This window comes from Ixodes scapularis, unplaced genomic scaffold (assembly GCF_016920785.2).
Source record: "Ixodes scapularis isolate PalLabHiFi unplaced genomic scaffold, ASM1692078v2 PGA_scaffold3__209_contigs__length_174095766, whole genome shotgun sequence".
NCBI lineage: Eukaryota > Metazoa > Arthropoda > Arachnida > Ixodida > Ixodidae > Ixodes > Ixodes scapularis.
This window is the reverse complement of record NW_024609868.1, coordinates 148,660,523-148,671,807: the sequence shown is the minus strand read 5'-3', so window position 1 is coordinate 148,671,807 and position 11,285 is coordinate 148,660,523. Positions and strand designations below refer to the sequence as shown.

The window sequence follows — 11,285 nt, the reverse complement described above, 5'->3', positions numbered from 1 at the left end:
CCTTTTTTTAAAGTATAACCTCATACGTATTAGGTGCTGAAAGCTTCGTGCAAGCTGCCGTGAGGTCCAGCTTAATTACGCGGTACCAAATGTTGCCTATAAGCACCCTTTGCATTAGCCAGAGGAATAAAAGAAAACAAAAACGACGGCACAGCATCCTGGCAGCCTCACAACCAAAAGATTGCGATACAAATGACCGTAAGGCGATGCCCTGGCCCGTCAGTTGCAATGTCCATCGCGTCTCCTCAATCGTACTCTATTTTGAAAACAATAATAATAATATACAAATGATTTCGTTGTCGTGAGTGTATAGCACATTTTTGTTCAACTTTGTTATTCATGTACAGAAGGTTAGGGCACAAACGAGCTGGTAATGGATGAACATTATTAACTCAACCTCAGAGAGTGGGACTAGAAGGGACGGAAGAACACAAAGTCTCAAACAGGGCTGAAGTTTTTTTGATAAACAGTTCTGCCCATATAGACTTTAAACCCTTATTGAAAATTTGTGTACGTGGCCCACCAGGATTTTTGAAATGGTTTAATGCCCGCTTCAAAAATGTTTCACGTATTTGTGATGTCAGTTTAAGTATTCTAGGTGGCCTGACGTACCCTTTGAGAATTCCTGAACGGTGTAAAAGATCCGCGATAGGCTTTTTGAGAGGCGTGTAAGTTCTGCTCCAATCCTTAACGCGAAAAAACAGTGCCTCTTAAGAATTGTTTTAAAAGATCTGTGGAACATACCACGTGACCCTTCAGGACATATGCGTCAGGGAAGCCGCTTGGCCACTTTGTACCGGGTGGTTGCGACGAGGTTTGGAAAATGAGGAGACGTTCCCCCGTCCCCTTCCCATCGTGAACCTGACGCGGCTGCACAGAAGGGGAAACGAGCGTACACGAGAAAAGCCGTTCTCAAAAGGAGGTCGCTCCTCCCTACTTCAGCGTTCCAAGTTTTCACCCTTTCTCCCCTGTTACTGTTTTTCTTCGCCAAGTCCTTGCTCGCGAGGGAGAGAGGGTGCGTAAGGGAAATGGAAGGGAACGTTTTGCTGTGTGTAGATAAACTGTTTTTAGTCAGTCGAAATCCATGCTGTGCAAAGCACTCAACAAAATTATTTAAGTAGATGTATTAAATACACATATTTTAAATGTATTTAGAGTAGTATTTAAGTTACTTTTGCTACAAATTATCTTCAGTAGGGTACAAATACTTTGAAAAAGTAACTAAATTGCATTTGAAGATATTCGACAAGAAGGCTGCAAGGTGGTAATATATGAATAAAAAATGAGACGTTATCAAATCTCTGTAATGCGAAATTAGAGCGCAGCTTGTGAAGTATTTTGATTTTGCGTTATACCGTGCTAAGAAATTTGAGAAAGAAATATATATATATATATACCTATATATATATATATATATATATATGTGGATAGGGCGCTCAATTATATCAGGCATAGGTACAATAACCGAACCTATCTCCGACTTTATAGACAAATTAATAAGCAATATTCCCACAACTCTCGATTCGTATGTCAAAGACACCACCAAATTTCTAGCAGAAATCTCGGATATGTGCGTACATAAGGGAGCATATCTGGTCACTCTCTATGTTTCTTCTTTATACACAAACATTCCCCACGACGACGGAATAGCTGTTCTAATTGACATGTACGAACTTCATAAGAAACAAGATACCCCGGATTGTCACGTCATTGCCTGTCTAACGAGGCTGGTCTTAGAACTTAATGCATTTGAATTTAATGTTAAATATTTCAGGCAAGTCAGCGGAACCGCTATGGACAATAGGTGGCCCCCAGTTATGCCTACTTATTTATGGGAAAGCTAGAGTCCAAATTTCTTTCTGAATTCCCCCTAACGCCAACTTTTTACAAGAGATACAGAGACGATATCTGTCTTATTTGGACACACAGCAAGGAGGAACTGCTGGATTTCGTAGATTTACAATTCTGTACACCCGAACATTCACATCACTTACGCCTACTCTCAAACGGATATCAACCTCTTAGAAGTAACTGTAAAACTTGAAAATGGTAAACTATCCACAAATCTCTACCGAAACCCGACAGATCGACAACATTGTCTTCATTACCAGAGCGACCAACCTCGCGAATGTAAAAACAACGTCCCGTACAGCCAAGCCCACCGTTTCAAACGAATTTGCACGAAAGAGGAAGATTTCGATGCGAGCGCCCAGAACCTATAGAGACCATGCTGGGAAAAAATAAAAATGCATTACATGTAATTGACGACGCAATTAAAAAGCTAAGGAATTCAACCGCGAGGGCTTAATTGCGAACGCCCCCCCCCCCCCCTCCCCACACACACACACACAAACCCGACCTACAACGCACGAATCTATGTCTAACTTACAGCGCGAACTTTCCTAATGTGAATGGTATACTGAGACGGCACTATAATAAAAGTTTTAAACGTGCGTTTCCGTCCGCCCCCGGTGTAGTCTACAGACGATCACGTAACCTAAGAGACTCACTTGTAAACTCTCGACTGAATTCGTTATTGTCAAATGACGAATGCAAGCCGTGCACGAATCCGGGATGTCTGATCTGCAAACAAATGCAACACACTAGCAGCGCTAGCGGCACACAATCGAAATGCTCCCTAAAAATTTGAGGGAAGCTGACGTGTGACTCTTCAAATGTGGTTTATTTGCTTGAGTGCAGTGTCTGAAAAATGCAATATATGGGGCAAACGAAGACAACATTCAGGAAACGCTTTAATAACCACAAATCTCGTTCAAACTCGCTCCCAAGCCTACCTCTTTCAACACACCTTAGCCTCTCACATCAATCGTTCGAGAAACTCTCGGTAAAGATCCTTGAAATCGGATTTAAGTCAGACCGCGAACGGGAGCAGCGCGAATGGTATCTCATATACCGTTTCAATACGATCGATTAAGGAATAAATAAAAATCCAGGAACACTTGCAGTGATTAAAACGTTGTCTAAAAATCAACAGGGAACACCAATAATCACCCTGACCAAATGGCACTGTATTTGCAGTTGGAAGTGGACCATTATTTTGTGCGTGCGTGCGTGTATGCGTGCGTGTGTGCGTGTGCGCGCGTGTGTGTGTGTGTGTGTGTGTGTGTGTGTGTGTGTGTGTGTGTGTGCCAAACAGTGAGCCTGCCACACGCGCTTCTCTACCCGCTGCTTCCTTTTTGCTCATTTTACCCAATCATATGCGAGATCCGTTAATATTATGTTTTTTAATTGAAAGGCGGTGCAAATCTGTGCCTTCCGCACCATGCTGTCCTGCTGCATACAACGTTACTCGGTCTTGACCCTAGGCATCTGTATTTATTTTAAGCTTTATTTTTATGATTTTATTTGTTCCATTTGTATTTTCATTCACTGTCCGGTACGACGACGTCTTTAGAACTATCCGGTTGTATCGGTCCGTTTATGACCTATTGTACCCACCGCAGTGTCGGAGATCTCATATACGCCTCTTTAGCTTTGAAACCCTCCGCCACCGTGGGAACAAGCTCAAGTCAATTTTTTAGTGGCGAAGCTTTTTAGGGTCTAGCCTTGTCCGTCCGTCCATCCGTCCGGCGTCCGTGCTCACATAAAAAGAAAAAAAATTTGCGCAGTCGAGAGGACTCGAACCTGTGCGGGGAGACCCCAATGTATTTCTAGTCCATCGTCTTAACCACTCGGCCACGACTGAGGGACGAGTAGGGCGCTCTGAGATGTGGTAGTAACTCAAAAGCTGGGGTTTCTCTCATGAATGAAACGTTGCATGTAGCCGCTCAACGTCTATACAGGAGAGGGCGTTGCGGTCAAATGCGTATATAATCGCGTTAAACTTTGCATGCACTGGCTCAACGTTTATAGACGTTTATAGAGATCCTCCACCCGTCGGACCACATCTCAGCAATTCATCAGCTCTGCCTTCCGAAATTCTGGTCCTCTGATCCGCAGGTATAGTTCGCCCAAGTGGAAAGTCAGTTTAACATTAGCAGGATAACTTCGCAATCACAAAGATTTCACTGCGTTGAGGCAGCATTGCCACCCGGGATCTCCATGGACATCCGGGACATCATTCTTGACCCACCGGCTGCCTCGATGTGCTAAATTGGTGAAACGAACTTCCGAGTCTGAAGAACGACGACTCCAACAACTCATAGGATTGGAAGAGTTGGGAGACCGAAAGCCTTGCCGTTACTATGGTGTCTCCAACAGCTACTGGGAGAAAAAGCTCGGAACTTCGACGCCGCTGTCTTACGAGAGCCATTTCTTCAGCGACTGCCTGTCAACGTTCGCATGGTCCTCGCATCCACATCGGGACTCGCATTACCTGAACTTTCCCGACTGGCGGAAACTGTCGTGTATGTCGCCACTGTAACATCATCCCAGATCTCCGCTCTTACGGACCACGGGCCATCCACCTGCGAAAAACCACCTCTACGAACACCTGCAGCCTTGATAACATACAACAAGGATTCCGCCGTGAATTCCGAGACCTTTCAGCGCAAGTAGCTGCTATCGCGACCCGTTCGACTTAAAGAGCGGACCAATGGTTTTCGCAACGTTCTCGCCACAAGTCTCCAGCCGCACCTCAAGCGAGATTACACAACGCCAGCCTGTGCTGGTATCACCTGACCTTCGGAGACCTCGCCCGCAACTGTGTTTCCCCTGCTCAGCCTCGGGAAATGCGTCGTCCCACCACTAGAGGCGGCGAGTGGTGTCGGTAGCCATGCCAGCCGCTTGTTCTTTGTGACTAATCGCGACTCTGGTTTCCGTTTCCTCGTAGACACCGGCGCGGAGGTAAGCACTCTACCCCCCTCTGCGGTTGCACGAAGACCGAATCTAACGCATTCGATGCTATAAGCAGCAAATAAGACAACCGTCTTCAGTTACGGCGAAGAGCACATGACCCTTAACATCGGACTACGAAGGGCATTTAATTGGATATTTCTTGTAGCAGACGTGTCATATCCTATCCTTGGCGCAGATTTTCTCAGACACTTTATTCTGATGATTGATATACACACACACAAAGAAAAAACACCTCTTGTAAATGCTACAACAATGCTGCCGTGTGCCGGAAATTGCGTGAACCGCCCCCGTCATTGAATGCGTGGGATGCCTGACCCCTAGGTCCCCCTACTAGAAACTGCTTCAAGAGTTCCCAATCTTAACTCGCCCGAGCAATTTTCAGCGCCCTGGTAAACACATCACTCACCATATGATTACAACTGAACCACCCACTCATGCCCGTGCACGACGGCTAACTCCAGATCGCCTGAACATAGCTCGCAAAGAGTTCAAGCACATGCTCAAGACGGGAATTATCCGACCATCTTCAAGTCCTTGGGCGTCACCCCTCCAAATGGCGCCTAAAAAGCGCCTGGAGATTGGAGGCCGTTTGGGGACTACCGGGCTCTTAAATACGCCACCGTTCCTGACCGATATCCCCTGCCATACATAGCGGACTTCACGAATTCTTTACAAGACGCTAAAACTTTCTCAAACATCGACTTGGTGAAAGCCTGTCATCAAATACCGGTCGAGCCATCTGACATCCCAAAGACGCAATTATCACTCCCTTTGGCTTGTACGAATACCTGCGGATGCCCTTTGGTCTCTAGGATGACCTTAGGACGAGCTTAAGGATGACGTTAAGGTCGACCTTTAGGACGACCTCATAGACGACCTTGAAGACGGTTTCGAGGACGACGTTAAGGTCGATACGTCCTTCCAAGAGGGTGGGAATGTTTAGAGGGTAAAGACACTAAAAATAACGGAGAAGTGAAAGGGACCCACAGTTCACTCCTTGCAGCTGAAGTTTACTCGTGGAAAAACGTATATATATATATACAGACTGTGAAATCAAGACATGTGATTAAAGAATACAACATTATCACACCAATGCTTATCTATCTACCATTTACTTTCCGAAAGAGTTTATAAACACTACCTCAGAGCCAAACAGGGCTATCGGTGGAGCGCTGATACACGTGCCTTCAACGCACTTCGTTATGAAGAACGCATCGGGTATCTCTCTTGTAGTTTATTTTGGAGTCGGTGTCGGTCTCTTTCACTTGTCCCTTGTGTTTTAGCGCTTTTACCTTCTTAACTACAAATCACCAAACAGCCCAAGCTGTTTGGTGGTTCACCAATCACCAAACACAAAAGCATACGCAAGGCGCTACCCCGCCTTGCGTATGCTTTGTTGTTAACATTGAACGATGTATCTTCCTACCTTGGCTGCCGTACGGCTGTCGGTAGTATCAATCAATGAATCAATAAATAAATGATATAATTTTCTCAGTCAATCGCAAAGATCGTCCAGTAAGAAAACCTTGAAATAAAATTACGATATCTCGAAGCCTTCTGCATAAACGCCATATGAGATGGCCGTGAGGAAGAGGTATATTACATATCTATGACAGCCATTACCAAATGCCCCAGGTCAAAGATATTAAACAAAAAGAGGAAAACGGTGAATCATCACATGCGGTGTAGCATGCGCATAGTCGAAGTTTATTGCTTATTTGCGGATGTTTCTATTTATGTCTAAGCATCTAAGCATTTAGAAAGAAATACAAAACATGGTATCTTCTAGATATATAAGTTACAAATAACTAAAATTTGTCTATTACTAGCACCTTGGTGAAAAATAGCCATTTTACCCAAAAATGATTTTTCCTCCACCACATCAAAATCCCCTACACAGAGATTTTGTTTCATGCCGCCCTATTTCCTCCAGGGTTGAAAAGAGTTGTCTTCGCGCTAAACCATGGGCCTCCTACCTATGAATAACGTGTATCATTGTCCAAACAATTCGCAAACCCACGGCGAGGTACCAAGACACCTCTTTAACAAATTACAAAAGTGTAACATAGAATTCCCACCTATTATAAAATGAGGGGTGTTCAATTGGTTTATTTGGTATTAAACACCTACAAGAGAACACTATATAGTTGTTATAAAGTTGAAGGTGTACCCTGTTTGTATCAAATTAATACCGGAAGTTTACTCCAAACTCTCTAACGACTAGCGAGACCAGGGATGTTTAGCAGTAAAATAAATGATGGCTTCCTTCTGTTCGCAGAAAGGCCTGGCTCGTGACTATTTTTCTTTTAGTAACTAAAATATTGAGTCGGTATGTGCGTGTGTTCCAAACGCCCGACCTCCAGCACGCGCTACATACTTTCTGCCGTGCTTTGGCTTCGCGCGCTCACTTGAGGTGCACAAAACACCGAAGCATTATCGAAGGCGAAAAGCTTGCGCTGAACGTGGGACAACTAGAATCCCTCTCTGCTGCTCACACCGTGTCCGCCTCTCTAATAGCCCTGACCTACATATATTTTTTTGAACACTAATGAGCATGTCACGCTTATGGGAAACGAAAATCCGTTAACGGAGGGAATATTATACTGCGCAAGGCAGGCCTAGCGGTAAAACAATTTTCTTTAGTACTTCGTACAGGCACCTCGAGCGAGTATTTTCTCTTGATTAGCCAAGTATTATATAAACGTAAGCTTTCTCGAACCTTTGTCTGGCGTGCCAAGGATTCCGAGGTTAATCTTCCTGCCAACCTTGTAAAGTAGCGCTGCCGAGGTTCATCACTTTGTCAATCGCAAAATTTAAACTTTGTGATTTTGCTGAACAATGCCTATTGCTACTCATCAACCCTAGGTACGGTAGAGCTAAGGGACGATACTCTAAATTGAAACATCTAGTACTCGACGAAAGAACTTACACACCATCTTCGAAATGTTTGAAGAAGTAACTTTTGTGAGACGCAAAGAAGACGTGGGTCCATATTAGAGTTTCTTGGGGAGAAGGGAGTTACTGAGATGCTCGGAATCAGGGAACAAAATGTGTCGGCCTTTTACTTCTTTGATTTGGTATTTCGGTATAGCTTAATTCCGCCAAAGCGCTAAGCTTTAATGTCGAAACACCTCACACAGTCAAAGCCACTTCTCTTAAAAAAGGCGATGTATTTTGGTTGGGTTATCATTCATTCTTTTCAAGGGCAATTAGCATAACATTTAATAAAAAAATTACTTTCATTAACTAATCTTTATTTTTTATCCCTCTACAAGTTTGGACACGTCAGGACGGCCATAAAATGCTTAAAGGACTTTGGCGACACACCCTTCACCGAGAAGCAAGCCCTCAAAATTGCTCTTCTAGAGCATCCCTCGAAGGAAACAAGGAATGATTTTTCGCTCGCGTTTATAGATGTATGCTAAACTTAAATTTTATCGAGACTTTATTAAGAGCACAGACGAAGTCCATGCACTCGAAGTTTATCCTCTCTTGTAATCGATTCTGCTTGCCCAGATTACTAAAGTCATCAAGTGAATAAATCATGCTTTTTAATCTTCTTTCTTTCAACGTCAATACAAAATACCTTTAAATATTAAACACTTTAAGAAACGGCAGGACATCTGTGCTCGCTTATAAACACAGCTGACTCGTCATGGAAGGCTCAGAAGCTACATGAAGTTAAATAAAGTTATTAAAACTCGCTTGAGCGCTATTCAAGCTCGCGTCAATTATAGCGCAGTATACTAAATGTCCAATCTATTAATTAGTATCAATTTAAACTTCCTGATAGTGTTCACACCACGCCTTTTTTACAAGTAGAAGCAACTATTCTTGCGCGAATGACTGAATGAAGTTCTAGGAGCGACCGCTGGAAGAACAACACAGCTTCTTCATTGCTCATTTCTTTGCCGCACCGCCATTTGCTTCTACATCACACACTGGGCGTGCGTGAATTATGCGCTGTTGTCATGTAAAATGTGACAACGAATAAATTTGATTTGATTTGATTTGATTTGATCTGTTCAACATGTTTGTCGCTTCTTTAGCGCCAATCAGTTTCGCACCCTGTATACTGATCAGACTAACATTTGCTAAAGCTATAACAACATCCCGTAAATCCTCACGAAATTCAGGCTTTGCACCAGGCACAGAGTAAGAATTTGATTAAAATATACGTTTTGTTTTCATACATCCTGAAAGAAATAATTTTTATGGCAACCAAATCTTGAGGACTAACACCCAGTTTATAACATACTTAATTAATCTGCTTTTAATGCCTGAGAAATACATAGATCAGGGCTTCTGTCGAAGTGGTATGATTGAACATAGAAGTTTATGAAGAGTGCGAGCCCTAGTAGCAACTGTGGAGCTAGAATCAAGGTAAGGCCCCAGGGGTATCTTCCATTATAGACTAGTGGAATGCACATGTAGGGACTCACAAAGGCCATTTGAAAAATCGGAAGGCTCGTGAGGTACTTCTTCCACCACAGGTACTTTCTAAGTTCTGGTCCAGGGATGCGAGAAAGTAGTAACCAGACATGACGACTTTGACCAAGCAGTTGAAACACACACAGGCAGATTGACATGTCAATCCGAACCAAACGTAATTCGCAACCATCCATTAAGAATCACCAAAAAATAATTAATTCTGTGCAAAGCCGTGACGTGGGAGAACTTCTTGGTGGCGACGAAGAAGAACCTGTCCAGAAAGCCTGCTATCCTGACGGAGATGCTCCATCACACGAGTGTCAGGATTTGCGTTGTCGTCTCTGGAGTGCCTCATTGCTTGACAAAAAACGTTGTAGTTTCCGCCGAGGTAAGAGTGACGCGTGTACTGCACAAAGAGGAAAGCGTTGGCAATCACCTGAAACAGGTTGTACACCAAGATGGCGGACTTGAGCTTGTATGGCTTGCGGTTTTCCATCCATCGCGGCCCTCCGAACCTCACCGCGAAGAGGTAGCCGAACGCTAGGGGTATCGTGAACCTTGGATCTTCTGTCCAGCCCCAGCCAACCGTTCTCTTGTCTCGAAGAGACGTGGCGTAATTGTAGTTCTCGATAAGGTTCATAATCAGTTCTGATACAGTTGATGTCATCTTGGGAGAGAAATCCCGTGTTTTTGCAGTTTACTGGCAGCACTGATTGTCACTCTCGTGATCAAGTGGCATAGCAGGTACCGATTGGACGAGCAGATTGACTACTTCGTACTTGAGGTTTGCTTAAATAAGCGTACAGTGTTCCAACCCCGTCGCATGAGAGAAGAAGGGCGGGAAAGGAAACATCGGGCACCGACCCAGCATACCAAGCACCCCAACAAATATGCATTGCGGACACACTCTTGGTCAACTTTGCCCGATCAGTAGCACTGCTGAAGCAAAAAGACTGCGGAAAAATGGTATAGAACTTTCAGTCTCGACACAGAGATACAACTGCAAAGACTACACTCAAGCGAAAATCGCGCATCTCCACAACCTGTCAATACTTCAAAAAATACCGTTCAGGGTCGAGACTATAACTTATATTATGCTATTTGTTTCGCCATATCTATCCTTCAGCAAGTTACGCTACCTCGCAAAACGAATTTCGACAAACTGAGATGTTTCTGAATGTTTTTGCTGGTATTCGTTTGGACGGGTTTAATGCACCCCCCCCACACACACACACACAAACGCACATACACAAATACCGGCAAATGTTTACAGCGACTGCAGCTGTGCCAGGTGAGCGATGGCATCTGATGCAGGTGAAAATTTTACCTCTAGAAAGCGCACCCGCCGGCGGCATTTCTGAGCGTCCTCTTCCCTCGTGTATATGTGTATTCATGTAATACAGGAGTCACCCATACAATTTGAAGAACTGCAGCGCTTGCCTAGATCACACAAAATAATTTTATTAGGAGGCCCAGAGGAAGTTTCAGTCTTGGATTGTTTTCTCAGCAACCAACGCACTTTTAGTTATAAAACAAAAAGCTGAATTTTTTAGCTATGCGTTAAGTGTGATTTTCAAATTTTGCAGGATATTGTCCCTTTAGAGTTACTCATCAGTTCTTTGAGAATTAGAATTCTGGTGCGTTATGATTTATTTTTGTCGTACAGAGAGTTTCTTATCCCGAGGACCCACAATTTTCAGTCATTAGGAATTTTAAGTTTGATTAATGCCATACTTTTAATTTTACGAAATGGAGTAAAAACTGCAATGTTGGACAACGGTTCTAGAATGGCACAGATATGTCGTTTTTGCTTACGGAATTCGCGAACAAACATAAAACTCATTTTTCACCTAAGAATATGCAATATGTAGACCGACACGCTGTCTACAAACAAGCCCTCTTTGCCCACACCAGGTGTGGGCACTCCGCGTGCGCAGAAACCAAATTCGCGTCGAGTGTAGCATCTGCGCATGCCCAGTGCCGTCGACAGCGCCACCGCAGCTGCGTGACGTCAAGGCCGCGTATTGGTTTATACG

General features: G+C 43.9%; 1 pseudogene; it reads right to left on the bottom strand.

Annotated features, from left to right (window-relative positions):
* Nucleotides 1-9,080: 9,080 nt before the first annotated feature.
* On the bottom strand, nucleotides 9,081-9,916 carry LOC115333208 (annotated as a pseudogene).
* Nucleotides 9,917-11,285: the final 1,369 nt, after the last annotated feature.